The following is a 23,919-nucleotide window of genomic DNA, read 5'->3' on the forward strand; positions in this document are numbered from 1 at the left end:
CAACCAAAAAAAAGGCAAAATTTTATATGAGGTTACTTTCTGCTGTTTCCTGCAAAAGACAACAAACAGTCTTAACATCCACATTTTGAGGTTTGGGCTATTTTATTTTTTTTTGTTTACTTGCTTTTGGAGTCAGTGATCTATAACAGCTAGAGAATGGTTGAAATATATGGTCACAATCTTGTCAATACAAATTCATTGTGGATAAAACTGTCTTTGCAGTTTTAAATAAGGAACTGAATAATTTACTGAAGTAAACAAGGAACTGAAGAAATCATACCCCATCCATTCTGCTAGATTCAGTAATATACAGACTTTCTTCCAAGAAAAGTTATATGATATCAGGCAAGTGTCTATTGATTTTCTGGTGATGCTGAAGGAAGGAGAGCAGCAATAAATCTGTATAACAGTTGCAGAGTGGCTTTCTAACTAAGTGGTTTGGAACTTGTAGCAAAAAATTACTAATACTTAATATCTATAAATAACCTTATTTCTTTGGGTTTTTTGAATGTTGTTGTTTCTACCTTTAATATCTTCATTGATTGCTTTAGCTGTTCTAGGGTGGTTTACATATGCGTATGGACAATTATTTCATTAGCTTCAACATGTGCTGCATTTATGCAGTACCACAAAATTGTAAAGTTTCTTAAAGTTGTAAAATATACATGGCATTTACATAACCCAAAAGGTAAAAGACACTAATTTGTTTGAAATTGTCATTTAAATATTTCATTCACTCACATTTAGATTTATTTAACATTTAAAAGAATAGTTTACTTTGCTGATATTTTTTCCCTGTTCTTACCCCTACAGTTACCACAATCTGTATTTCAGCCATTATATTCACCTTTTATTTGAGTGTTTTCACAAACTACTGCTTTTTGTAGTATCTGTCTTAGATTCCTGCAATCAGTTGGGATTTTTCTTGAATGCCTAAGAAATTCTGTTTATCGTAATGTTTACTGTTTCACCATTGTGTATGTGCCAAGTATTTTGCAGAGCCAAATGCAACAACTTTCATTCAAACTGAAGCATTGAACTGCCCCGTGCTGTGATTGGGAGGACCACCCTTGTCTCAGCTCTCTAGTCAAGCCTGTGCTTGACTTTCCCTCTGTGCTTGTACAAGTGGTCTGTCCTTGAGCTTGTGTGACATGATCTCTAGTCCTGGCACTAAATACATCCTGGACCCTGCAAACAAGCTGACGGAAGTACTGAAGTGGGTGCCATGCCTTGTCCCACCAAGGATGAGTCGCAAGAAAAGGGCTGAAGCTTATTTCAGAGCCCATCCCCCTAGGAAAGGACAGATGGAGATAGGTGGGTACAAAGTCCTGGAGCAAAAGCTTGGTGGAAAAGTTCTGAGCCAGCCAGGGTGCTGACATAAGGTGCCTGAGGTTAACCTGATGCTGGGACATCACACTGAAGCGTGGAAATGGGTCTGAGTGACCAGGCTGCCTTCCTCTCTGCTGGGACACTTGGGCACCAACCCTGCGAGAAAGAGTAATAGGCATCACTGGCATCACTGACACCAGGAGTGGTGGATCATTTCTCTACTTTGGCAGGGAGCTGCCAGTTGTAAACTTCCCTGCGGCTACAAAGACCGGTTGACTGATGTTCAACCTCAGAGACTCAGATCTGGGATAGCATGCAGCAATGAACTTCGTACCTGAAATTCTCCATGTGAATACAAATAAGGCTGTTATAAGTCACCATTGAAGAACAGTTGGATGGTAATTGCAAGTATTAATAGACTTTGGAGAAGGAAATTTTCAAAAGTGCTGAATTGTGACCTCTGTGCATTGGAACCCATGGAAGCTTTATTGCTTTAGCACTTTTTACCACAGTGGTGAGTACCTTTCTGGGTATTACTGAATATTTGTGTATGTTATCGTCACTGCATATTCAGGTTTAAATTATACTAGACAGGTTTGAGGTCTCTGCGGTGTGAGACATGGAGGAGGAATAGGCCCATAGCTTGGTACATTTTAAAAGTGCTGATCATCACAATGGTTTGTTAAGCACTCTTCAGACAAATATGCAGACACTAAACAGATTACTGCATCTTCCTCGGTCAAATGTTGCAGCTGTTTGCAAACATAGAACAGCTGCATGTGATCCTTGAGAAAAGTTAGTTCAGAATGCCTTTTCTTTTAACTTTCTAGGGCATTTAAGGTGGGTTGCATTAAATTACCCATGTTGTGCTGTCATCATTGCACAGACGTTAATAATCTTCCCTGTCCAAAAAATTCTTGGAGACTTTGTTGGCAATAAAGCCAATTGCCTTTGTTCATTTCGGGCACTGCAACATCAGCAACCTCATAACCTTTCTTGCTGTATTGGTGGATTGACAATAAAGCTGACCACCTCCTTAGTTGTTAGGTGGTTCACCCATGCCAGGTCTTAACTGTGCAAGTATGCAATTCACACTGAAAAAAACACCTCTTGGGATGCTTAAATTCCCATTAAAAAAAAAAAAGATGCCTGGGCATCTCAATTTCTCTTTTATAGAGGATATATGATTACTCAAGTCTAGAAAGTATCTCACTGATCAGGTAGTTTCTCCCATGTCCAGCCTTGCAGAGGGCTTAACAGCTCATATATCAGCTGTATTTTTCTCCATACCTCCATGAATATTTAATATTTGGAAAAGTGGAGCAGCTTCAAAAGAAGAGTGTCTCCTTACAGGTAGTCTTCTGCTGGAGCTGCTCCTTTTTTCCCAATATACTCAGGCTAGTCTTGCACAGGCCATAGTAAGCAGCTTCACCACCCAGGCTCTTTGACAACTGCACAAGCTGAAGTCATTCCCCTGGGAAATATGAATTACCAGTCCAAATTCCCATGCCAAATTCTATATCAAAAGCACTCAGAATAGGATTTTCCATATCCTAGTTAAGGGTTCTGAGTGGGAGAGTGTCAGTGCTGACAAAGAGCTTCAGTGGGCTGAGAAATGGAAAGAAAAAAGTTTCAACACCTCTTCCTATGAGACCGTTAGTCTGACTCATGGTCCCATATTTTGGAGTGGTTTGGTAGCTGTGGGTCCTGCATGGAAGGTCATGTTTCTCTCTGTCCTGGATGTAGGCTCCAGCCAGATGCTTCCTTTAGTATTCCAAACAGAAGCTGACATATGATACTGCTTTTTTTGTGCACCATGTTGTTAGGCGTGTTACTGTTCCATGTCTGGAAACTCCCTCAAGGCTATGGTAGCAAGGTAGGAAGATACCAAGACACAGGTATTGCAAGGCTGAGATGAAATTTTTCTTAGAGTTCCAGAGCCTCCTTCTTTCACATTATTTTAATGTTTCTGGTTTCAAAAAGAAGCTGTGTGTTGTGAGTAAATGCTTGTTATGGTTGAGTAAATGAAGCATAGTGGATTTTGATAAGAGTTAATTATTTTGGGGAGACAAATGTGCAACATCAGTTTTAGATAGTCCAAGGTACAAGAGAATTAACAGGATGCTTTATGAGGTGGATTAAATGTGCCCATCAGAAATTATTTCTTGCCTTTATGATAGTGTGTGTGCAGATTCTTAAGACTTTGATGATATCTAGATCTATTAATCAATGTAAGGTTCACTCAAGGTGAACAGGAGGAAAGCAAGAGTCATTTCTGATTTGCTATTAGTCACAAGTTGAATGCTAAGGTCTGATAATTGTTTGAATGGGACCTCCCTTTGACAGCTAGTCAGGAGACATTGAATTTCATTAAATGGGATTACTGGGTCATGACATCCACTCTATTGTGAATAGCATTTGATCAAGGAGAATACAATGAAATAACCTTCAGACAAGGTTGTTAACACACAAAGACATCTTAAATGAAAACCACTTTACTATGAAGCAAATCCAACAACCTTCAGGCAAAACTTACTTTTTCTGTAAAAGAAAAGTACTTAACTGCAGACTTACAGATCAGGTTCAGAACTCAAAAAAGGCTTCAATTTTTTGTACATCAAATAGACTACTCCACATGGGCTCAATACGGTGAACAATGTGGAGGTGGGATCTGCCCGCTAGGCTGAATAGACAGTCAGCTTTGATTCCCAGCTCCCAGTACGGTTTGTCTAAGGAAGCCATGGGCTATATTTGCTGCCTTCTCTGCTAAATCTGGGGTTGGCACTCCCCCTCTCTGCAGACCACCATTGTACCTAAAGAAAGCAGGTAAAGGGACAAATAACCCATTGCAAAAAGAGTAGCATATTTTTTCCTGCCAAAAATGTCTGCTCCATTAGACTGAACCACTTCTTCTTCAAAGCTGGCAAGGAGCCAGGAAACACCATCAGTGAACGAGTTCATAAGAGTTAATGAGAAGATAAAGTCGAAAGCCATTTGCTAGGAGATCACAGGTTCAGTTCTGGATGATAAACTGCATCAAATGCCCACATGACTGTCATTTAATCCAAGCATATTAGGGTTCCTGCCTATTCCTAAGGGAATAGTACCCAGTGCTGGCTCACCTCTCCCATCTTGCAAACAGCTTGACTACAATTCATGGAACATGAAAGCAATTCCTGTTGCCGCCTCTGACCCTGTGTAACAGCTGCTTGTGACACAGCTAGACCCTTTGGCTGCGCCTTTCTGCTGGCTTACTGCCACAAATGCAGAGGTCAAACTGTCTGAGAACAAGAAAGGGCTGGCGTCATGTCAACTAAAGTCCTGGTGGACCACCTACAAACACTGACCATGTCTCAGTGCAAGCAATCTGGTGTTAGACGAAGCTGTAAGAGGGTAGGCATATTGCTGACACTGAGACAGAAGTGAGCAAGACAGGAACAACTTTCCTTACCTGCTATAACACTCAAACTTTGCTGTCTCTGCAGTTTTGGAGTAATGGCAAATTGGATTGCTAGGAAGGTGGTGGTGCTGGAGGGAAGGCTGTGCCTTAAAGAAAGTTGTAATAGGGATTGTAAGAAAAAATTACACAATGCAATTTAATCATCTTCCAGCAATTGCGTGCAGCAGGGTATGGCTGATTTTATTGGCTGGAAGCGTTAAGGGCAGTGTGTCAGATGGGTGTGTTTCAGCCATGTGTGTCACTGATGGACTCAGAAACCAAAAGCTCACGGAGTATGTGTGAGAGGAAATAATTTGAAACTGCATTAAATGGACAGTAATGAGGGATAGGAAAAATACATAATGAAATGTTAAAAGTCTTTTGCAAAAAATAGTGTCCCATTTAACAGTTCTGCTCAAGTACAAAAGAGAGTGAAGTGTGTGTAAGGGAGACTGAAGTGAATTATGAACATTATGAAATGTTTTTAATGACAAAATACTAAAATATAGTAATACTACTCAGATGCTGGATGCTCTTTTATCACAGTAGAAAAAGAAACCATGTCATTAATATAGTTATAATTACTCACATGTAAGCCGGAGCTAGTTTATTACTTCTGATTTTTATTTTTTAAAAAAAACATCCTATGAAGTCATCCAAGAGATCTTGAAAATTAATAAAAATAACCAATCAAAGCAGCCAGGTTGAGGGAATGTTCAGTGTGCCTGGACTGGTCTCACTTAAGTTCAAATGTCTGGTCATCAGCTAAGAACAGAATACTGAGGGAACAGTGTTAATTAGGACACCTATTTCAATCTTCAACTTATTTACTTTTCATCCATCCAGCCTGAGAACAAACTGTGAGAAAAATGTGTAATAGACAAGGACACTGGGACTCTCAGAGATACGCAACTGCGCCTTTGCATATTCCATGCAAATTTCTAGGAACTGAGGAGGAAACCCTTTTGTGAGTGGAAGCCATAATGCCAAACACAGCTGTTCCATGTCACTTTTTAGTGTGCAATACCAGTCTCAGTTTGGTATGAATGTAGTTATTTCATCAGCAACTCAGAAGGTGAAATCACTCTTTCAAAGCTGAGCCTTTAGAATGAAAACATTTTCAGTTCACTGCAACTCAGAAGGCAATAGTGAAGCCCTCTGTGTGACATCCTTCCTCCTCCACTGTGCCTTGAAAAATCTGAAACCATTTCTGTAAAGAATCTGTCACTGAACTTGGTTATAAAATTCATTGGAGGGAAATGCAAATGGCTTCTAATGTGCAGGAACAATAAGAGAAAAGACCAATTCATTTCTATGGGACATGGCAATGGATCATGGTGTGACACACTACTGGGGACTGCAAAGGAATGAGTTCCTCTTAGTTAGCATGGATTTAGTGATTATTTGTGACTCTTAACATCCATCACCAAAAGGGCAGAGTAGTGTTTTTGGTACTGCTTCATTACTGTGCCTATTAGAAATGCACGAGAGTGGAGTGGAGAGCTGTCTGAAAGCAGATTAGCATACTTGGCTTTTTGGACTGAATTTTCTTTCATAGCCTGGAAAAGCATTGCGTAAGACAATTATTGTTCATATGGTATGTGAGAAACAGATCCACTTGTCTTTATAGCATACGCTAGGAAATACTGACACGACTCTGCATAGCCCACATTTCTTCCCCTGTATGTCACCTCGCCCCTTTTCCAAAACATGTGCATACAAAAGGGCTATGCCAGGGCTGGAAAGTGACATACTAAAAGAGATAAAACTTCAGTGAAAATTGTGAGAATTTGGCACAAAAGCTAGCTATGGATTGCTCAGGATCACTACTCTGCATCCTGGACTAGCTCAGGGCCATGGGAGCAGAATAGTGCAGCTGCCTAACGTGTGACGAGGCTGCATATGGTCTGTCACACCTTGAGATTACAACACAGGAGGCAAAACCAAAACACCTTTTTTTTCAGTTTTAAACTCTAGTGAGTGCTAGCACCCCTTCAAAATACATTGCTGCAGATACGGGGCAGGGGACGCTCAGGGGTCAGTGTAATTTTAAGGAAATCAGTGTCAGTTTATTGTGGCCAAAGATTTAGCTCCTAGTAATGAATGTTGGAAATTGAAAGAAAAACAACCAGTTAAAAATAATAATCCTGAATCAACGCTGCCAAATTAAAAGACTTATTATTAGTATTCCAATGACCTCATAACCTTTTAAATCAAGTCAAAATAACTTCTCTCTTCTACAGCAGCAGATTATCTGCCCTTTTTGGTATTACTGTTCTTGCTGTGTGCTCCCTGTCGCTTGGGACTTGGATACAGCGAGTGGAAAGACGATGGCTTGGCAAAAATGACTCAGCCTGTGCTCATTTGTAAACTGACAATTGTGTACTGGAAAACATGAAGGGGAAACCAAGTTTGGTTTGCAAACAGTGGGAAATATCAGTAATATCTGCTGCAACTGTTATGTAATGCCCGTGTGAGACACTGTAATTTCTGGGCGACGCCTGCAACGCAGTAACAGAAACACTGAAAAACATAACATCAAAGAGAAAAGGCAACATGAGTAAGAGGAAAAAGTAATAAAACCCCCCAAAAACTTGAGAATTCAGATGTTACTATATCAGATTGTGCATAAGTATTGAACCCAAGAAACACAAGAAGCAAGTGTCATGTAGAAAGACAAACAATTCTCTCAGTTCCTTTGTGTGAGAGCTTTGGTTGACTCTTAAACGTGGGGTAGGTCTTAGGCCGGGGCAAAGCCTGCTTTGTGCTCTCTGCTCCCTGGCTGCCTCCCACAGTTCAGGGCAGAGGCGCAGAGCAATCACCCACATCTGCTCTGGCTGGTTCCTCCCTGCTCCTCTCACCCAACAATTCTGCGATTCTCTCGGAGGTGTGAAATGCAGCCGCCCCGACCTAACCCATGGAGACTGCACAGGGTGGACGGATACTAAACAAAACAAAACAAGTTTAAAAAGACAGGGAAGGAACTGAACTTTGCTATATAACAGGATTGGGTAAGAATTTTGCTGGGGTTACTGGGGAAAGTTCAGGCTTGGGTGAGTGTGAGCACCCACAGCGATGTTGGTTCCCAGCTGAGATATTGTAAGTACTGCCTGTTCAATGCTCTCTTTTGCATACAAATAGAAAAGTGTTAAAATTGAGCCATGAGCAGAGATTTTTGTGGGTTCGCCATGAGCACTCAGAAGTGATATGGTACTTCTTTCCTTTCAGTACCTTCTAGGTGACCAGTCTTTGGCTTTGACAGGCAAAATGTGCATCAGATACCCTTCAGAGCTAAGGTATTCCAATGTGGCACAGAGAAGGTAAGTCAAGTTGAAGGTTTGCTTTCATATTGTGGTTTGCTTTGAATATAGTTTTATTTTTTTTCAATCTCTTCATGTGATACAATTATCTGCATAGCTAAGCTACAGTAGTGGTAGAGATCAGCCAAAGGCGCATCTGAAATTGTCCCAATAGGGGAGAGAAAAAGCCTAGATCTGCACAGCATTAGAGCTGCCAGTCAAAAGCAGCCAGTCTGTAAAGCATGTGTAATGAGTGGCCTTTTCTGTTAACACTTCTGAAGCAGAATGAGGCTCTATTTCTGTCCTGTTAAAAAAAAAAAATTAAAAAAAAAAAATTAAGCAAAGCAGAAATGAGTTGCTGTGGAGTTGCTGCTTTGCTTTGAGTCCAGGATTCAACCAAGCAGATGTACAGTGCTAACACAAGGGTATTGTCTGACAGGTAAAGCAAGAGAGGTTTTAAAAAAAAACCTCTCAACTTTTATTTCCCTTGAAAATCTTTCCAAATTTTGGGTCTAAAAGTCATCTGTGAAAGGTCATTTAAACCAAAGTTGAAATTTTTGAGATGTTTAATGTAGGTATGGGAAAATAATAATTTGAAAGTCTGTAGACTTTCAAAGTCTAAGTCTGTAGAGCTCGGCCAGCCCACAGGCTGGTCTCTGTGGAGTAGCTGTCCCTCTGGCCATGTGGCATCTTGGCTATGAGAAGAAGTGAACTGCAGCCATTGTTTTGAAACCAGATTTTTACTAGTAATAGGACCAGTTTCATACATATAGTCTGCTAGGGAGTGAGTACAGGATCATACTATTTTCCTTGAATACAGCCTTTATATTGAGAATCTTTCTATGAAAAATACCCTCTTTGATTTGATCTTTCTGCCTCTTGCCAGTAAGAATTCCCTTATAATTCTCTCAGACTACTTTTAACCCCAGTACTTGCTTAAGAACTTTCTGGAAAGACCTCTTACAGAAAGTACATCCCAAGGTGATTGTCAGCTGTAAATCAAATTACATTGGAGCTCCATTATTTCTATCTGAATTAGAACTAAGTGACATTTGCAGTGCTGATTTACTCTAATTAAGTACAGCTTGAACCAACTACTGAGTCACAACACAAGCTCCATTCCTGAAGAAATTTATGACACTGATTTCTCAAGATGGAAATTGTAGCAGACAGTAACAGATGTTAAAATTGCTCTTCTTCTGTGAGGACCTGCACATTCAGATTAAGTGCTGAAAATTTCTATGTATTTCTTTTTCATTTGCTTGGCTCCCACTTGCCTTTAATGATCAGAAGAATTTTCAGAGCTGCTCCATCAATGACTATGCATACACCATAACTGAGCAGCACTACACTATTGCTTTCATCAACATTTCTGTGGTTCCTGATTACTCATACAATAAAAAGTTCATCTTGCAATTATTCTGAGTAGGTAGAGAGGGCTATTCATGACCGAAAAATCTTTTTTTTTTCTTTGTGGTCTGGCAGGTCATTTTTAATGGGCTGACAGCATTCCCAAGCTGATGACTTTAAAGCAATAGTACTCTACTGCACACTATGAATGCCGTGCAAGCTTCCTCTGACTCATGCCGTTCCATAAATACTTACTGGACATTTTATTCAGAAAAAGGAAGCACACAAGTACAATTTAAGTAGAAACAAATGACATTTGGTGCCTATTTTATAAGACAAGTTCTCTTAGTAAAGGTAAATCGTAAAATTATTTATTTTTCTACTCTTCTAATATTAGATCTATTGATGACTACTGATTTTGATAACTGGCTGGTTTGGCCATTGAGCTAGACTGGGTTAGATTTTCTTCTATGCCATAGTTAAGGGACCATTGATGATCAAAGGTTTGGTGCCACTTTCACTAAACCCAATGGTAGTAGCTCTGACCTATTCTGTTTTACAACTTACCAAAACCAAAAGCTGGAACTTTGCAGGACCTGAAGGGAACAAATGAGCAGGAGAGGTGTGGAAGGGAAGAGGAAAGCACTTGTCATGTTGTCTTTCTCCTGGTGGCACTGTGGTGTGTGCACCCCTGAAGTGGATGCTGTGGGCTGGGAGGTGCTACTGCACCTGCAGGTTCTGCCCTTGTTCCCCAATAGGCTGTGCACACTTGGCCCGGTCATGGGTTTTTGCAGCCCCTCGGTTTACTCATTTTTAGATCAATTTAATACTGCTATGCCTCAAGGATGTTATGTGAATTAAGTAATTCATTAACAGATCTCTTTAAGCTCATCATTGAAACCCATTACAGAAATTACAAAGCATTACTTCTGAAGATGAAAAATGCTGTGCCTGGTTGCATCTCCTGCTGTTTGGTGTCCCTTCTTGCCTCCTTTTCAGATTTACTGTATTTGTGCTGTCATATTTTTCGAAGGGTGCACGAGAGCTGGTCTCTGACTGACCAGGTCCTGCATGGGGCCCATTCACTTGTGTTTATCAGTGTCCATGGGTTTTCATGCAGGCTGCCATCAAAGCAATTCATTGAGAATAGGTAACATTAAAGATTGTGAGAGCTGCTTGAATGGACATTGGGTCAGGTGTATAATTTACTTCCTGTGAACAGAGACGTTTTTCTAACCAACCAGCTCTGTTTGATCAGAGCACACAGTTTTCTTTGCTATTTTATGTCAGTGAAGGTGCACTACAGCTGTGGTGGCTCCGGCTGGGGGCCTCTCTTATGCCATGACTGCCAATTGTGTCAGATGCTGTGCGGTGGTTTTATGGTGTGGATTCCCCTAACCATCAGGGACTGAGGAGAGACCACCAAGCTTGTTACACTTACAGTTATTTCAAAATTGAACTCCAGTTTTGAAGTAAAAGCTCAGCTCTGATTTGTTTGTTGGGTTTTTGTTTGTTTGTTTGTTTGTTTGTTTGTTTTTTTCCCCTTTGGCCATGCCTTGTCACCTGGACTGTTCTACAGCATCCGTCCCTGGAAAACTTTGAGATGTGCTCCCTGACATACGCAATTTTTTCTCCAAGATAGCTTTTCCTAGAAGCTTAGTTTACTGTTGCTATAATGACCTTACAATCTGTACCAGTTTTGTCTTCTGGATGTGATTCTGTGAAGTCTTGCACAGCCTCAACACCTACTCCCATAAGTGGCCAAAATTAGAATTACACAGCATGTCATCCTTTATTACTACAGGTACTCAATCTAAGAAAATATTTGGAGAAGAAAATAAGGAATGAATCAAAAGAAAAAGCAAGGGAAGTTGGTGCCAGATAAATACAGACAGAATTATGACTGCTAGACAGCCATGTTTCCAGCTTCTAAATTTTATCTAGCCTGTGGTGATAAAGACAGACTATGATTCTGTGTGCCAGACTTTATGCATGTCTTCCTTTAAAGCATGAGTTTATACTGGATGGATGCAGAAGGTGCCTGATGCTTAATCTTAGAAATAGTAGTTCAATGGAAATAAAGTGCTCAGGAAACAAAAGACAAATGATCTTTCCAAAACATTTTTTTTTTTGTAATTTGATCCTCCCATATAAACAAGAGACAATACAACCTTCTGGGACTCTCGTTAGCCAACAGTCTCCAAACTGCAATGAAAGAAGGATTTCAAAACTATTTCACAATTGTGTTTGGATGAAACATGTGTTTACTGTATGTAAATGAACGAGACATTCTGTTCTTTTAGGGTTCATCAGATCCTCACTGTTTTAGCTGGTTTGGCATAGGCTGGAAAGTGATCTTCTTTAGAAGATGCTGGACTGACAAATAGTTGTTTTTCACTGGAGATTTCCAGACTTTCCAAAAAAAATATATACTTAAGTGGGAATTTTTGGCTCAGAAGTTTTTTAGCTTGATGCTCGCTTGCTTTTCTAGCTAGAAATAATGACAAAAGAAGTTATTTAATGACAGAGACATGGAGTCAGAATTTCCTGTGACAATAAATTGCTGTTGTATGGTTCACATTGTCAAGCAGTGTAGACTCAAAGTGTGACTGGTCCCAACAGCTTGAAGCTGTTGATTTCTCTGTATGAGAATTTCCTTTAATAGCTGGGGTGCCTGCATACAGCCAGTCTATGACATGGCATGTATACCAGCAAACTTCTTTCCAAGCAGCTAAGGGAAAAGTTAGGATCCATTGCAGTTTGGTAAGTTGGTCCTTTATGCAGCTGTTTGTGTAAAGATGCTGTGTAGTTATAGACTTTATTTCTTTGTTTTTCTGTTCACTATTAGGATATCACTTGCTGAGTTATGGAGGTTTCACCATTGTGGTGGTAGTTTGTGTCTTGGACATTTTATCTGTGTGCAATCAGAGAAAAAAAAAACTCTCTAAATTGGACTGCAAGTCTACATCTGCCAAGAACTTCTGCTCTTTTGTGAATCCTGCTGCAAACGATGACTCCTGTGGATCAGAGTCTGGGGAACTGACATTGGGGTGAGTTTTATTGTTCTTCAGCCTCCTTTGCATTACTGTACAACCATGGCTGCTGTTGATGGAACTCCAGCTCCAGCATATGTGTTTGCCTCAGCTGGAGCAGAGGATGTGGCTCATGGAAACTGCAGGTGGATCTATTTATCCAGGCTAGCAATGGCCTTCTATAGTGTTGAGGAACATAGTGATTGATGATTCCCAGGCCAGCAAGCAACAACAGTTGCTATGTGCTTAGACTGCTGACACCATGCTATAACCTGCAAAATTCCTCTGCCTGAGTTGGCTTTTGTTCTCACTACCATTTCATGCAGATACTCTGGCCAGGCTGTCTGTGCTTGACTGCAGGCCACAAGGAGCAGCGAGGGACAATGGCACAAGTCTGGACAGAGTCATAATCCCACTACAGGCTGTCCTAGAGGTAACTTTCATCTTCATAACATGAATCTTATTATTTCAAAGAAGTTCAAGATGATACAAGCATGTTTGTCATGGAATTTTGCTCCATGTCATGAAAAGAAAACTTTTTTTTTGTTCTGTGTGTGGATATTGAATTGGTTGTTTCGTTTCTTGCCCTGCTGCAGTCCAATGCTACTGGTGTTTCTAGTGAGGGAAAAAATTCAAACTTTGTTTTTCCTCTTACAGCTTTACTGCTGGGATGTTGTTGTGCTCAGCAATCACAATTTAAACTACATGGGCATCTTTTCCTTGTTTGATCTCTCTAAATCTAAACCCCTCAAAGTACTGCACAATTGCCAGCCCAGCCGTGTTTTTTGTAGTAACTCTCAATTTAAATATTGCACTAAGGAAAAGTTTTACAAATGTACCAACTCCCTAGCACAGTCCATTGTTACCATTTATGAAATGTTAAGAGCATTAAGTTACTGCATCATTTTTTCCCCGGGCGTAAAGTGGCTGGTTTTGTGAGATATTGAGTATCAATTCTTGCTGGAATAGGTGGGAACTGAGAGGCCTCAGAACCACAAGGATTTAGGTGTGAATACTACAGGGCAGGTTTGCTGTGTGTAAATGCAAACTAAAAGGGCCAAAGCAAGGCTGTTCTAAGTTCTGACAAGTCTGAAAAAATCTCAAATTTACAGTCAGTCCAGCTTTTCAGAGACATCAGATGCATCTACAAGAATATTTCAGTTTGGCTCAAGAATGTGCTCTTGAAGCAGGTCTTCTGATCACCTTGATCTACTGTATTCTGGTTCTCTTTGCACAGAGGTCTTGGAGTGCATGGCCTGGTTCCTTCTGAATACAGATAAAGGAGAAAGCCGCTCCAGGAGGGCACCTGATGCATTCCAACAGCTAATTGGCATTCAGTCCACAGGACGAACTGCAGTTAACTGTAAGTAAAACCCCTGAGACATGTAAAGCATGGTGTTAGGTCCCCAGCACTAATTGCTTTGGGCTGCGTATCCAACACTATTACTTCCCACTGGTGCTACTAGAGTTATCGCTAGTGTTAGCTTGAGTTTCAGAGAGGCAGAGTATTCCTATTTGCCACTGAAATCAACTGTAAATGCCCATCATTTTTGTGAAAATGAAGAGGATCCCCACATTCCTGAAATTATATGTTCTGTGAAAGATGTGCAGCTTTTAAACCTGCATAGAAATTTCATTCTCTTTCAGCTGATAGAGGAACAAAATCTAGAAAAAAAATAACCGCAGAACCTTTGTTTTGCAATGCATATGAAATCAGTATTTTTATTTGATAGGTTGCAGTCCTTTAAAGTCTTCAGGTTTTTATGGACTATTTTTTCCAAACTTGTTTTGCTACTTACTTGTTTGGCTATCTAGAAATCCAGCACAACAGTGAAAATCTTTTCAAATAGTAAACATAACTAAATATATAATAAATGCATCATTAGGAATGTCTAAGAAAGCTGCTTCCAATAGATCACAATAGCAGCTGTTTTAAATTCATACGATAATACAGGGCAGAGACTACCCAAGAGAGTACAATTATTTTTAAATAACATGTGAATACTTATTTAGCCATGCACTGGGTAGATGCTATGAGCCTCAGAATAAAACTAATGCATGCTTAAAAAATCTGTTTTGACATTACAATGCAGGGAGTAGTACCAACAGCTACACATAGATACTTTCCATATCTTATGACATTTGAGTAGCTCTACTGTCGAATAGACACAGTGCATCTTTTAGAACAACTTAGTCTTGGGTTTGGTACAGGTTTTTTTGCTCTGTACTTTGTACTAGCTCCCTTCCATTATTCTATTCCTATTAGTCTGCCTCTTTTTCTACTATGTTATTCACACTAAAATTTGCAGCATCTGGCTGTTCATGGATTTTTCCTGCTCTCCTGACATCTATTCTGTTCCTCTACCCATTCTAGATGTAGTAGTAAATAATCTGAAATTGCTTTTAATTAAGTGTTCAGCATAAACGATAGCACAGTTAGTTATGAGACTGGCAAACAGAACCACAGAAGTTCTAAAACTAGCTTTAGACTGGATATACTTTTCAAACATCCTGGCTGGGCTGAATTTCTCAGGAGAAGGCAGGACTGCTGCAAGGCTGTTATTCAAGAGGCTAATGGGTCTACATCGGTACAGATTCTAATTTCTTCCAGCTCATTTGTCCTTGCTGGCCGCCCACTGCAGTGGCAGGAAGGGAGTTGCCAGATATTGCAGAGAGTCTGGTGCAGCTAATAATGTGAGTTCATTTTATGAAAAAGGTCTTATTTCAAATGTACTCTGTTTCATCTTTTCAAAAAGTATATACCTTAAAATACAGTGTCTGTACAGATGTATGGAAGGAGACCATAACTGTAGACCAGGCTTATTGTGTCTGTTGATCAGGGCAATGCTAGCTCAAGCAGCCAGTTTGGGTGTCATACATAATCCAGTTTTACAGGGTTGAATAGGACATACAGACCCTAAGGCTTAGCAATCTGCAGTAATACAGTAGCTTATGGTTGTAATATGGGCTGTGTGTCTTAGAGGAATTGAGAGCCTGTGTAATGTACCTCTGTTGGCTCTGGGGCAGAGATGGGCTGCTGTTATCCCAGGCAAAACAGAGCACAGACCATGGCTCATGTTGAGACATGACCATGATCCATCCTTATACACCTATATACATACATCTGTATACATAAGCGTACTTCATGTAATTTTATGAGCTTCTCAGGCACTATGAAGAGTAGGAGTCTGTTGGCAGTGGGGATGGGGAAGAGACATGGAAATAGATCTTAAAAGAATGGTTCAAACTATCCACATCAGAGGATGTGAAAGGGGAACTTGCCGCAGGGTAGGCAGTGACCACATCTGCCAAATGTGCAGTATAAAATTATGCTGAGCCTGCTTACCCAGAAATGCCCCAGCAAGTCACAGTCTCCTGTTTGGCTCCTTGTCCTCTATTAGTCATAATTCTGAGGTAGTGAGCCTGAATATAGTAACTTGGATGCAGGTTTGGATGAACGAATATATGAAGATGGCATTCTGAATACATCTGTGATAGCAATCAAAGCAAGAGAAAATATATAAAAATATGAAGTGAAGATTACATGACCTTCCCAGCCGCCTTCTATTACAAATTGGCTCAGTAGTTCTCCAGTATATATACAACCTGACCAAAAAACTATCTAAATCCATTTATCAAAGTGCAGCCATCAAGATTATGCTCAGGTACCAAAAACCTAAAGATGTTTTAACTGAGAAATCTACTTCGTCAGTGCTATTTGGCAATTAGGGAAAACCACAATGGGACATTTTACCCTTTAGTTGTTGTCATTATTTATTTTTATAATCATTCTTACTCATCTGTTACTTTTTAATATGGACCCTTTTTCGCCTTTTAGAATGCCTCTAAAGCTATAATTAGGCAAAATAGCCAAGTAGAGAACTAATGTAAATGTAAAAGCAAATAGTTCTAAAATATCACCGGCTGTAGCCTACAATAGACAAAACTACTATGCACTTTAGTCAATCAGTCACTTTAATAGATAGTTGCTAGGCCATATTTCAAAAATTCAGTGAAATGAATAGCATACAGTTACTCTGACCTTGCAAAATAAATAGCAATGCCCTGAAGACACACTAAAAACATATAAGGAAGTCGAACTGTTTTCTCTGTTTTAAACAACATTTCATTCAATGGAAAAAAAGCCAAGGAATACATTTTTCCAGATGATTTAAGATGTAGTATGCTGATACTTGTCTTCCAATAGCAACAATTAAAATAGCTTACTTGTGTAACCAGACCGTAGACATTATTTTCACTGTTAGCCCATGCTTATTTAAACAGCATTAGTTGCTAAAAAACTGCAGTTCCTTTTGAACAAAAAAACACTTGATTTTTCAAGACTTGGGGGGGATTTTTCCCCGTTTTGTTCCAAAACCAACTACCAGTATGGCAAATAGTGATAAGTCCACACACAGAAGTTCAGCTCAGAACTCAGTACTTAAGTCCCCAAACTTGCAAGTGCTTTTATACTGAAATCTTCTCAGAGTGTTTTAAGGACACAGGGTCTGACAGGCCACAAAATCTTGGGTTTTCAGTCAAGGCTCCCCTAAAGCCAGAAATATGCTTAGGAGTAATTTTTCAGTTTTTATCTCTGTTTAAAAACAATTCCTTAACAAATAATTTAAAAACCACGTTTAAACACAATCTTATTGATTAGGGAGTGCTTTGCAGGCTCTAGATCTGTATTTGATTCTCTTAGTTTGACCAAAATTTGCCTAACTAACTAGATAGATAAGAATCTGAATAAAAATGAATCTCTTCTGTGATGCAGAGCAAGACAATTGTATTGCTTTGGTGCAGGAGGCTACATTTGTGCTCAAAGAATGAATGATGCTGCTGCTTGGATGAATAAACAGATGATAGTAATTTCAGCCTATGGTCCATTAGGAACAGTGGAAAGAGACGCTCACTGAATTTGAAAATGCAGAAATAAGAAAAATGATTTCTTTTTTTTAGCATTCCAGTTTTTCAATAGAAAGATATAAAGGTAGCTGTTTAGAACGATGACAGAAACCTTCAGGGAATGGGGTTGAACTTCCACTCAGATCAGAGAAGCTGCCCTACACTCTCATGACAACAGCCGTATTCTTGTCCTACTGTGGCAAAGGTGGGCATGTAAAAAACACTTAAACCAGACTGTATCTTAATGGCAGGTGGCCACTATTAAAATGTCATTATTTGCTAGCATGTACCACTCAGTAGTATGAGATATTTTTTTTTAGCCTGCATCTTCATCCAACTTTATTGTGCAGCTAATGCTGGTTGATAGTTCTTCAGTTGTTCTTGGCTGCTCATAACTTCTAGGGGAGCATGGAGGCAGAACTGTCCTGGGACTACCTCAGTAATGAACTGCTCAGCCCTAGAAGTTCAGAAAGACAAATAGAATGTTAAAGAAAATTTTCTTCCTCTCCTGGTGTAGGCATGGTGGTCCAACGGATCTGAGCCAAGATTTCTAGAAGCATTGGCTTTGTACTAGTGATTGTGTTTCCTTTGAGAGCAGCTCAGACCCACAATTCCAACAAACCAGCTCCACCTTTAGCTATCAACTTTAGAACAAATTAGCCCTCTTGGGCTTCTCTGATTTGCTCGGTAACTTTATGAAAAGCATGCATTTTAGATGGGATTAAATAAATCTGAGGGGGTTTTTTACCCGTTTCTAAATCAGGAAGATGTAGCAGTTAATACAGCTTCCATTAAAAATGCTACCCTTTCTCTCTATTTTGTCAAAAAGAATTATTAAGGAGAGCAAAGGTCACGCACATTGCAAATATGCTTCTGCTAAAGCGGCGTATTCCTGGAGGAATAAACACAGACAGTGCTGAATTACTTTGTCATCACTAGAAATTGTCAGAGTCCCATAACGTTCGGGAGAGCAGACAGGTTGGCAGCTGCACAGAACCAGAAAAAAAATGCTCACACTGAAAAGTGCAATGAACTTCTTAGTCTAGTGCATGTAGCCGTCTTCAGCTGATAGTAAGGAATAAAATGGGCTGCTGGGAAGGAGTAGTTTTTAGCTGCTTCAGTGGCTAATGTGGGAGAAGGTTTCCTGGCAAAAAGGCTCTCCTTGGTGTTGCACCTTGGTGAGGTACTTTTCTCAGTGAATAACCAAGGAACTTATTTTCTTTTAAGAAAAACTGATAATTAATATAAATAACTTTCCAGCAAAACAGAAAAACAGTATTAATAGCCCATTTAAGCACTGTAAAAGAGAAGTTTCTATGATTCTTTTTCTTCAAATGTGAAAATAGGATGCAGTAATGACAGTCTTTTTTAAAGTAGTGTGAAAATAAATTATTCATTTGGCAAATGCATATTGAAGAAATGCTAGTATGACCTTGTCACTTTTTCCTCATCTGTAAAGATGCTAGTTATAAATATTAACTTGAAAAGTTTGTTTTGATCATGTAAGAGTCATAACTAAAAGATTTTGCTTAGCCACTGCCTTACTCTTGAATGATCATCACTAATATTCTGTCAAGACAGACAATCTTGAGGCACTGATGCTTGCTGGGGAGATGACTGCACCACTCTGTTGGATCATCTGGCTTCTTTTCCCCTCTAAAAAATCTATGTAACATGGTCAAAATATTGTTACCACATACTGTAATTAATAGCATAGGTGTAAAGTTTTAATGGGCAACTTCAAACTGCAGTTAAAAAAGATAATTTAAAAAAAAAAAACAAAACCAACTTATAGAATCATAGAATGGTTAGAGTTGGAAGGGACCTTAAAGATCATTGAATTCCAAACCGCCTGCCATGGGCAGGGACACCTCCCACTAGACTAGGAAACGCTTAATTCTGGGGGATTTTTTACCGATCTCCAGCAATAATCTAGACAAGAGAGTTATTTTGTTTATAACTGCTGCCTTGCAGCACAAACACTTGCAGGTATATCTGCCTCCAGGTCTTCCTTTGCCGCTCAGACCCAGTTGCTAAACCTCCTGATATAACTGCTCCATTAAGGCTGCAGTAATCCTCTGTCACTGCAGGACTGAAGTCTCCACTGAGTCACATGCCTCTTTGGAAGGTACTCACTGTATTCACCTTTTCTTTCAAGACAGAAACCCCTTCCCTCATCCTTTCCTGTCTAATTTTCATTAGCCAGATGGAAAGCAAGTTTGACTGTCCAGAGCACGTGAAGTATAGCTCCTTCGTCCTTTCTGTCCCCCTACAAGGATAACAACATTTCAGCCTCTGTCTCCAAAGCAACTGAATTTTAATTGACTCAACTGCAATATCCACACAGGCAGGGGATGGCAGGTAAGAAAAAGGCGTCTTAAGCCTTCCTAATGATCATTGGTACAAAGAGATGTCCCTTCTCAGGGTTGCCATGAACCATCACAAATCCTTATGAACTGTAAAAGTTTGATTGCACAGCCAATAAAATATTTTTTATGATGTAATTTCCCCTCAATACAAACTCAGGCATTTCATTTTATTTTAATAGAATCAAAACTTTTTCTTATATTTTTGGAATATATTCATGGGAGGTGTGTGTGGGGGAAAGATGCAAAAACACCACCAAAAAATGAAAAATCACAGTTTGTTAGTAATAATATAATATGTGGGATATAATGGAGTACCACGTTGCTGTATAACTGATTTTACATTTCTGTCCTTTCAGAACTTTCAAAAGATTGTGGAAATTGGGCACCAGCATCATTTTCATCTAGCCATTAGGTGAAATATCAAACCTCCTTACCTGTCCCTGGAAATAGATTCTTCGCTCCCACACTAAACTTCTGCAGGAAAAGTATTATTGTCCAAGTCATGATAACTCAGAATAAGGTAGGTAATTCATTGTATCAAAAATTATATATGTATATATGGGTGTGCATTAAAAAGAGCATGGCCAGAGATCGAGGGAGGTCATCCTCCCCCTTTACTCTGCCCTGGTGAGTAGACTACTGGACTACTGTGTCCAGTTCTGGGGCCCCCGATTCAAGAAGGACAGGAAACAGCTTCTAGGGGGTAGAGCAAAGGACTACAAAGATGATCAAGGGAATGGAGCACCTCTCTTATGAGGAAAGACTGAGGGACCTGAGTCTCTTTAACCTGGAGAAGACTGAAAAGGGGATCTTATCAACATTTATAAATATCTAAAGGGCAGGTGTCAAGAGGATGGGGTCAGGCTCTTCCCAGTAGAGCCTGGTGGCAGAACAAAGGGCAACAGACAAGGTGGAACACAGGAAGTTCTGTTTGAACATGCAGAAAAACTTCTTCTGTGTGATTAAATACATACATGTTTGTGTATTTTATATACAGTAGAGATGAAGTTACTGAATCTTATCTCTTAGTGTCTGCTGCTGGCTATGCAGTTTCCCTTAGCCTCATACAATGGCATTGTCTTGAAAGAGGCTCAAAGGGAAGATATCTATTCACCATTAGTATTTTCACAGGTCTTGGGGAGCTTATGTAGATATGGCATGCAAGGACTACATGAGGCCAACTATTTAGTTTGTTTTTTATGTGAGAATTTAGCAGATTTCATGATTCTGCAGGTAACTAGAGCACCATCATGAAGATGAATAGAGGTAGAGTTGAGCCCATCCTTGGCAACTGCTAGGATCAGAATAAGAAATTGTAACCATTTGAACATTTAACAGGGTAGAAGACAATGTAGGAGGAAAAAAAGGGGAGAGCCTAGTACTACTAATATAGAAAACTATGAAATTTGACAGTTCCTTGAAATTTTCTTTGTCCTAGAATATACCAGAACTCTCGTGAGGTTTATTCTATCACAGGTCTGATTTGAAATAACAAAGAATGCAGCATTTAAAAAGTTTGGCTCATAGGAAATAGCTTGTTAGAGCATGAGGCAGCTTTCTGGTGTACCTTTTTCATGTCCTGCTACAAAAAGATCAAAACATTGTGAAGGATGTGAGGCAGCTGAGAATTGTTAAAAATGCCACTTCTAGCTTAAGACATACTTTTGATATTATATCTATTGCATATCTAAAATTGTCAGGCTACAATGAAATTTGTCACCTATATTTTACACTTGTATTAAGCGAGAACATGAAAATTGACTTCTAGTAACACTGTTTGACAATTCTTGTACATATAAATGTTACCAGAATGATTTTACAAACCAAGGCTGTCAAACACATCCTGTTGTAATCTTTTGGGAGAACAGAATGCTACACTGTATTTTGTAAACCATTTTTACTGTCTTACAATGTTCTCTCAGGTCATATTAAATAATTTGCAGTGAATTATTTTGTTAGGCAGAAAAGCTTGTCAATACTGAAACTGAGAATTGGTCTGTCAAGTTAGAGGTGCAAAAAAATTTAATTTGTAATTGAATCCATGTATCCTTTGAAATGAAGTAGCTAATCTAAAAGTAAGCAAAATGAAATGTTTGAAAGTACAAGAGACAAGTGATATCCTGCCTGGCTAACTTCTAACTTCAAAAGTCATAACAGCACAGCTCAGACTTGTGCATGAGATTCTGCAGTTCAGTTTTTCTTTGTGCACATTTTGTATCGCTGCATGGTCTGTGCCTTGGCACCACCTGAGCCAATAGTCAGCATTTGCTTAACTCTCTCTTGATAGCCTCAGCTTAATCCTCTGGTTAAAACTGAGCATATACCAGAGAGCAAAGCTTAGCTGAGGCTTTCACATACATTGCACCAGAATGCCAGAACACATCATAAATATTGAAAATAGTGATTTGGGGTTTTGTGCCATATTCATAATACTTCTGGGAAGGCACAGAAAAATCTGTAGATCAAACACAAGTTGAATGAAGTCCTGTTACACTCCCTGAAAATGAGAATCACAAGGAAAAAGAACTACTTTGGTTTGCTGAAATAAACTTTGGATTAAATTTAAGAAAATATGTGATATAACACAATACATTTTCCCTAGACTCTCTTCTCAGAACAATAATGTTAATTAATTCAAGCAGAAAAGGAAATTAACTAAAAGGAGAGGGGAAAGGAACCAGAAAGGAATCAGCAGCACTGCATTAGACCTGGACCACATACTTCATGGAGAAAGGGGGGATTGGCCACCAGCACACTGCACTCCAGGTCACTCACTCTCTCACTTAGTGACATTAATTTTACACAAACTTTATCATGAACAGGAGCTCTGTATTTTAAGAGCTGCATAGTGTTGTATAACTAATTTGAGAAATGAATGTAAATTTAGCTCAAACATTTTGAAGTGTCTGTATTTCACTGTGTAATTTCTTTTTTTCTTCTGAAATATATCATCCGTCAGCAGTGCGTAAGGACAGTCTAAATCAACTTCCATTCGCCTGCCGTTCAGCGCTTTGGGACTCTTCGTCAGCAAGCTCCTTCTGACAGCTATTTATAGCTCAACATTTCAGCAAGATAATTGCAGGTAACACTCCTGGAAAGGCAACTAAATGGTTATTGCTCATAGTGTGATTATTTTAATTACTAGATCTCTTTGATGTGCTACTCTCGGACATGTTGAATCATGGGGACAATTTCCAACCTAGTCCCAAATCAGGCAGCTCTGCTCTTGGCTCCAGGGAAAGGCTGCTCCGCTAGGACCCTTGGTGCATGTCGCTATCTCTCATTAAATCAGGTGTAATGTTAGTGTCCTCCTGGTGTGTTTTCAGAACATTATCGAGAAACAGAAATGCCTTCAACTCCCTTCTTTTCCAGGGAGTTTTCCTGGGAACTTTGATACTCTGTGCCGACTCACCTATTTTATACCAGTCAAACTCTGCTCCTTAAATGGCATTTTTGCTGGAGCTGCACTTGGTTGATGTGATTTCGTTATCAATACTGTCTGTATTCCCCAAATTCCTCTTGGTACTGATGCTAGATTTTTGAGAGTGTACTGTGATCCTTTCCATTTAGGTCCTGCACATGACATGGTGATTAGTCATCCCCCTCACACTGGAACCTCTTGCTAGACAGATCTTCTGGCAATTCCACTATCTCTGCAGTTTTTCGCAAAATATCATATCTGATATAAGTCCAGCACCTACTGTGATGATACACGCTGCAACCAGTGCATTTCAGTCAGGGACTGACAGACTATTTTGTCTGCAGTAGTTCAAAAGCAAATGTATTCAAGCATTTTTTACTAAGCTGCTTTGATGTTGACACCTATGAATTTGTTTTCTCCTTGTTAATACGCACTATAAACTCTCATCATACCTTTACTTCCCATTTCAAAATGATCAGGAGTTGTATGTAGTTCGATAACATGAAATGTGCCAGTTGGACCGAAATGAAATTTTACTCCAATTCAAGCAGTTCTCCCTCTTAATCTTCATACTGTGTTTTGGATGTCTGTTAGGTTTATTTAGTTTTATTTAAGTTGTGCTTAATATTTGCTGTGCTTGACTCTCCAGTCACACCCACATGTGGAAATTTAGAGTAACTATTGTGAAGCCAATAAAATTGTAGCTTAGATTCAGTTGTAAGAGGAGGAGTAGCTGCAGCTTCGAGGTCTAGTCTTTAGTCACATTCACATCTAG

The 23,919-nt window shown here is 39.5% G+C and overlaps 1 long non-coding RNA gene across 3 annotated transcripts in view; it reads left to right on the top strand.

Annotated features, from left to right (window-relative positions):
• Nucleotides 1-285: 285 nt before the first annotated feature.
• The window catches only part of LOC106893607, a 32,417-nt gene continuing 8,783 nt past the window's right edge, over nucleotides 286-23,919 (top strand). Inside the window, exons 1-8 of one of the 3 annotated variants that reach the window (XR_001413112.1) lie at nucleotides 286-1,843; nucleotides 7,997-8,088; nucleotides 12,266-12,467; nucleotides 12,776-12,882; nucleotides 13,687-13,812; nucleotides 19,557-19,715; nucleotides 20,080-20,243; nucleotides 22,683-22,805. This is a non-coding gene — a long non-coding RNA (uncharacterized LOC106893607). Of the gene's footprint in view, nucleotides 1,844-7,996; nucleotides 8,089-11,930; nucleotides 12,181-12,265; nucleotides 12,468-12,775; nucleotides 12,883-13,686; nucleotides 13,813-19,556; nucleotides 19,716-20,079; nucleotides 20,244-22,682; nucleotides 22,806-23,919 lie in introns of those variants that run through there. The other 2 variants (XR_001413113.1, XR_001413114.1) reach the window with 2 other exon arrangements.

This window comes from Calidris pugnax, unplaced genomic scaffold (genome assembly GCF_001431845.1).
Source record: "Calidris pugnax isolate Ruff unplaced genomic scaffold, ASM143184v1 scaffold197, whole genome shotgun sequence".
Classification (NCBI taxonomy): Eukaryota; Metazoa; Chordata; class Aves; order Charadriiformes; family Scolopacidae; genus Calidris; species Calidris pugnax.